Source organism: Magnolia sinica, chromosome 19 (assembly GCF_029962835.1).
Source record: "Magnolia sinica isolate HGM2019 chromosome 19, MsV1, whole genome shotgun sequence".
In the NCBI taxonomy this organism is placed as follows: domain Eukaryota; kingdom Viridiplantae; phylum Streptophyta; class Magnoliopsida; order Magnoliales; family Magnoliaceae; genus Magnolia; species Magnolia sinica.
This window is the reverse complement of record NC_080591.1, coordinates 54,542,748-54,548,259: the sequence shown is the minus strand read 5'-3', so window position 1 is coordinate 54,548,259 and position 5,512 is coordinate 54,542,748. Positions and strand designations below refer to the sequence as shown.

The 5,512-nt window shown below is 39.6% G+C and overlaps 2 long non-coding RNA genes across 2 annotated transcripts; both read left to right on the top strand.

Moving 5' to 3' along the window:
* The first annotated feature begins 3,746 nt into the window (after positions 1–3,746).
* On the top strand, positions 3,747–4,247 carry LOC131234786 (uncharacterized). The gene is made up of 2 exons (XR_009165779.1): positions 3,747–3,836; positions 4,065–4,247. It is a non-coding gene; the product is annotated as an uncharacterized LOC131234786 (long non-coding RNA).
* Positions 4,248–4,669: 422 nt separating this feature from the next.
* LOC131234785 (uncharacterized) lies at positions 4,670–5,289 on the top strand. Its single transcript, XR_009165778.1, has 2 exons — positions 4,670–4,962; positions 5,049–5,289. It is a non-coding gene; the product is annotated as an uncharacterized LOC131234785 (long non-coding RNA).
* The last annotated feature ends 223 nt before the right edge of the window (positions 5,290–5,512 follow it).

Sequence of the window (5,512 nt, the reverse complement as noted above, 5' to 3'; positions counted from 1 at the left end):
CACCAAGCACACAGTTGAAAGGTGTGGCCTCCATCAAAACATTCACAATCATTAGTTGGGCCCACCAAGTTGTGGTTCACAAATCCAGCCCATCCAATAAGTGTGTCCCACTTGGTTAAGGGGTTAGACCGAGTTTCAGATGCATCCAAATTTCAGGTGGGCACCAACAAGTGCTTTTATGTGTTTTAACATGTCATCACATGATTTTAGATGGTGTGGGCCACCTGAGTTCCGTGTACGGCTGATTCTTAAGATATACCAATAATTAAAGGGGACCCATCAAGTGGATGGTGTGAATGCTCGACATACATCATGGTGGAGCCTGTGGCTGGGATCCACAGTCCCTGCCCATTATTACAAGCAGAGGACGCTACTTGTTGTAGTGTCCTTAGACGCTAGCAAAAGCAGCATCGACCTATTTTTTTATTTTTTATTTTTTATTTTTTTACTTGCTGTTTTTCATAGGTGGATCAGATACATACATCAAGGTTGGGTCCACGTGTGTGGACAGTGTAAATATATAAAATATATACATCACGTGGGCTCCCTGGATGCACGATGTGAATTTAACACATATATCACGGTGGGTTTTCACCGTCCAGGTAGCTGGACAGTGGATGGCATGGATGAAACGCATACATCTAGTGGGTCCACACGTGTGGCCCACCAGCTTGTATCAAGTTGACATTTGGGTTTTTGCCTACATCAACGGTCAGCAGATAGACGGTCTGCTATTGCAACGAGCAACCCACAATCATCAAATCTGCACCATTGCAAATGGACATTGTGGGTGCAATACATCCCTCAAGGTGGGGTCCACGTCAGTGTGCCCTCACCAGCCTTTTGAATCAAGGATGATATTTGTGATTTTCCTCCAAACATGCCTGCCCAAAAATAGGCAGCATGGTGGCAGCAAGGTGGACAACGTGGATGTCATAAATACATCAGTGGTGGGCCATCAAACCAGAGAGAGAGAGAGAGAGAGAGAGAGAGAGAGAGAGAGAGAGACGGCGATGGAGAGGAGGGGATCCGCCACTATGAGCCCTCTCTAGGTGGGCTACGCAAATACAATACATACATCAAGATGGGTCCTAAATCATGTGAGCCCTAAATCATAAAAATCAACGGTGGAGATCCCTTTCCACCAAACAAAATACAAGGTCTAGATGACCTTTCACAATGGTAAATAAACATTATGATGGGGTCCATGGAGAATGGCCCCATCATGGGATGATCATATGAATCATGGTGGGCCAACGGTCACACCTAGGGTCCAAAGTGAGATCCATACCATCGATCGATAGGCCCCACTTGGCCCATCATTAAAAATACAATCTAACCTATAAATCACCCACTTATGGTTCTCTTCTTTAGCTCCTTGGAATCCTAAACTCCTTAGCTTCAACTTTGATGGAGGATGATGAAGATGGAAGGGTTGGATGGTGAGATGTGGGGGTAGGAAGTGGGCCTTGATCTTTTCTCTCCTTAGAATTTTCTCTCTTAGTTGCTTGGAATGGTAGAGAGAACGAGAGGGAGAGAGAAGGTGATGGGATGAAAGGGATGGGATGGATGGGAAAGAGGGATGGTGTGGTGTAAGAAAGGGATGGGTGGAGAGAGAGAGAGAGAGAGAGAGAGAGAGAGAGAGTTGACTTTGGGGATGGCTTGTGTAAGAGGGGGATGGGCTAGGTATGGGTCGAGTACTTTCTTATACTTGATTGATTGATGTAATAGATTCGGTAGAGATTCTCTTGGGATTGGCAACGCATGACGTTTCCTCAAAATATATGCGGGCCCACAACTCCTAGCCTGGGTATCGAGTCACAGCGTTAGAACCGCGGTGACGGCGCAGTCACAAAGGTACAAGTCTCGGGTTGACAGGGTGCAACTCAAGGTCGCGTGCAAATGCCGACTACAGGTTACGGGTTACCGAAATTCGACGACGAGGATCGCAAGGGTCTAAGGAACGGTACAGACTAAGATATGGGCCTTACATTTAATTTCTTTCTTCTATTAGTATTGTATGGTTATTACATAGAATGGTTTGATGGATGCTTTGATTAGTAGTATGAAAAATAGATGGCTTGGTGCATAACTTGCTTCACTACCTTAGCTTTTACTTCAATTTCCTATAATATATGCAAGGTTATGGAATATGAATTGATTCATTTGAATGGTCTAGACTCATAAATATGCATTATTCATTTGAACGATTTGAATTATGATTGGAATAAATACTCATAACCAAAACTCGAACTGAGGCTTAAAAACTCAGTTGTTGGCCTTAAAAACTCAGCCCAAGTCCAGCCCTCAGGCATCTAGGGTCAACAAAAACTCAAACTGAGGCTTACCCCTTTTGGTTCTAGCTAGTAGACCAAGGCCGGCTCAATTGCAAAATTTCTTTTCATGCCTCCTCTACGTGCCTATTGTTTCACTTTCTTTGATGGGCTGTTTATTTTGCCCCGACAATAGTTGCATTCAGCCGCAATAATAGCAATTTTACATTATTTGATTCAGCCCCTAATTTTGTCCTGTTCCAGACTAATATTTCCACTAAGCAGTTTAATGATTTGAGATCCTTCTGCCTAAAGATCATTTCATTTAGAACTTGCAGATGTTACTGTTAAAGAAGGTGGTAGCCATGAGGCTCTGTTTTGGAATTATTTCCTCCTTAATCAACTCTGTATCATAACAATATAAGATACCCAAACTTGTTTATTAATTATAGCTGCCCAGACCATTTGAAATGTGCGTCCCATTGTGGATGGAGCATATATCTAAAATTACGCTGATCAAGCAACCCTAACCATCCAATTATTGGCTATCAAGCAGATAGTTAACAATAAATTAATGAGTCATATAAATTCAAAGGTAAATGTGTGGTTGATATTATCTTCTTAGTGCAATTTTTCAGTTATGATCTCTTCATAGTTCAACGATTTGGATGGATTGGATTGCCAAGCAGCTACCCTGTGTGTATGTTCAGAGAGTCACCACCTTAAAAATAAAGAAGAAGAAGAAGAAGAAGAAAGAAGAAGAAAGAAAAAGAAGAAGTGGGGCAAATCTAATGAGCAATCAACTATCTTATCTTTGTGTGTCTATGCTTATATGTGGGTGTGACTCCTTTTTCTGTCGAAACAATGATGACCCAATAGTAGTTTTTCGGATCTAAGACATGTCCTGTTGGTCTCAAAGAAAGGGTGCCTACTCTTTTATGATCCATATTATGACTAAGGGCCCATTTGGGTGTTTCTGCCTCTTTCAGCAGATGAGCTGTCTTCCCCCAAATTTCAGTATTTCACCCAGATAGCTTCAAATTTTGAATTATCTGGATGTTGATTTGTGGGCAGAAAAGAGACTTCCTTAGCTAGCTTATTTAAATCGCTCCTTCACCAGACATGCTTCCAATGGAATGTTTGTCCAAATCACACTAGACATAAGACATAATGGTGATTAACATCCAAAAGGTACCTTATGTGTCCAAGAAAGTATTCAATTAAGTATGGTTGGTCTTATAGATATCCTATAAATTCTCCCCTTTTGTTTGATTGGTATGCGACGGTTGCACATAGCTCCAAAGGCACATCTTCTCTTCATCCACGCAACTCTAATTCTATGAGCAACATCCTTCTCAATCTATCCTCTCTCATGAATTAACAACCCAAGATATATGTTTTGTGCCATTACACTACATATTTGTAATCTCGTAATCTTGTCTTGCAGGCCATATTGAATCGATGCCTTCAATTCTACAATCTTTCATAGATCATTTGGTTTAATGGTACCTAATTCCAAAGAGTAGGAAACCAAATAGTTGTATTATCAGCTTCTTTGATGAGGTAAGTCCTACTCCTCTCTTTTTTCTTTTTTTCTTTTTTTCTTCTTTTTTTAAGGGATGAAGAGTTAGGTAATTCCTACTATTTATGTCTCTTTTTCTTGTTTATCTTTTTGAGAAGGATGGTCAGCCATAAATGATATTGCCCCATTTGTTCTAATTTTCAAATCTTTGTTTTGACTATCGATTTTCCTAAAAGGACTGAAGTTTTGATGTTACAATTGTTCTACAGGGGGAATACTCACAACCATATTTGAAACCACCGCATTTGGACCACCCTATTTCTACACTTCTTCTTTCAGAATCTACAATGGCTTTCGGTCTCATTCTTTCCGGTGATCATGATGGAAATTACAAAGGCCCGCTCATTCTTACTCTGAAGGCAGGGTACATATACCATCGGAGCCTTTTATCATATCACTTTCCTTTTGCCCTCCTTTGTTGTTTGAAATTTGTGAAGGTTCTATTAGGTAGACTATTGCAAAAGCACGTCATAGAGGAAAGTTTAGTCCAAATATATTGAGTTTAAGAGAACCATTGAGAAAATTAACATCTTCCCTTGATACTAGTAGATATTAACAACAGTAAAATGCCACTTTCAACTACCCATGTGACATTACTGTTAAAATTCGGCCTCTACATTTACAAAGGAAGTAAGATTAGACATACCCATCTTCTGAATTAGAAAATTTTCCTCAGTTCATGAGATTTAAGGCTCTCTTTAATCTAAATTGTTGTTGATGGGTTGTTTCTTGCTATCAGTTTTGTTGGTCTATAAGGTGAGTCGAACTCGTCAATCAATGTTGAAACCCATCAGTCACAATCAAGTATCACTTTCCTTATCATTTAACATATGAAGGTGTGTTCTTTCAAACTATATTATGTTCAATATCTTTGAATTGTTTTAGATGATGGACAAAAAACAAAATGTCAGGGGGAGAAAGTACTACAAGATTTTAACATCCAAGATGAAGCCAAGGGCTCCAAAAGAGCTGTTATAAAAACGTTCATGGCAAATGTGACAGACACAACCATGGAGATCCACTTCTTTTGGGTTGGAAAAGGGACTTGTTGCATTCCATTTCAAGTAACTTTCGGGCCGCTAGTGTCAGCCATACATGTTTCTCTAGGTTCTTAACCATCCTATTTTTATGTTTTCCTTGCATTTAGTTTTCATCATTCTTCAATTGACTGATTCTTTGTTTTTATGTTGCAGAGTCCTCTAGTGGTGGTTCGCCCTCGAATAATTACAGAAGACGTATAGGAGAAGTTATCGGTATAGCTATCGGATGTGTAGGTGGACTACTGATACTCGCATCCATTTTCTATTTATGGTGGATGAAGGATGCACCTGGCCATATGCGAGTGCACACAAACTCACTAAGATTTGTATTTTCAGCATTATTGTAATTGTAATTGTGATTGATTGAATGAAGGATTGTAATTGATTCATCATTATTGAATGAATGATTGTAATTGAATGAATAAATGATTATGCAGGTGGTAATTGAATGAATAAATGATTATAATTTTTTTTAAATGTAGGCAATAGCTACGGATATTGACCGTAGCTGGTCTGACAATCGTAGCCATTATTAAATTCGGCATATTGCTACGGATCTAGCACTACTTTTAGCTACAAATACTATCCGTAGCTGTAGGTACTTTTGACTACAGAAA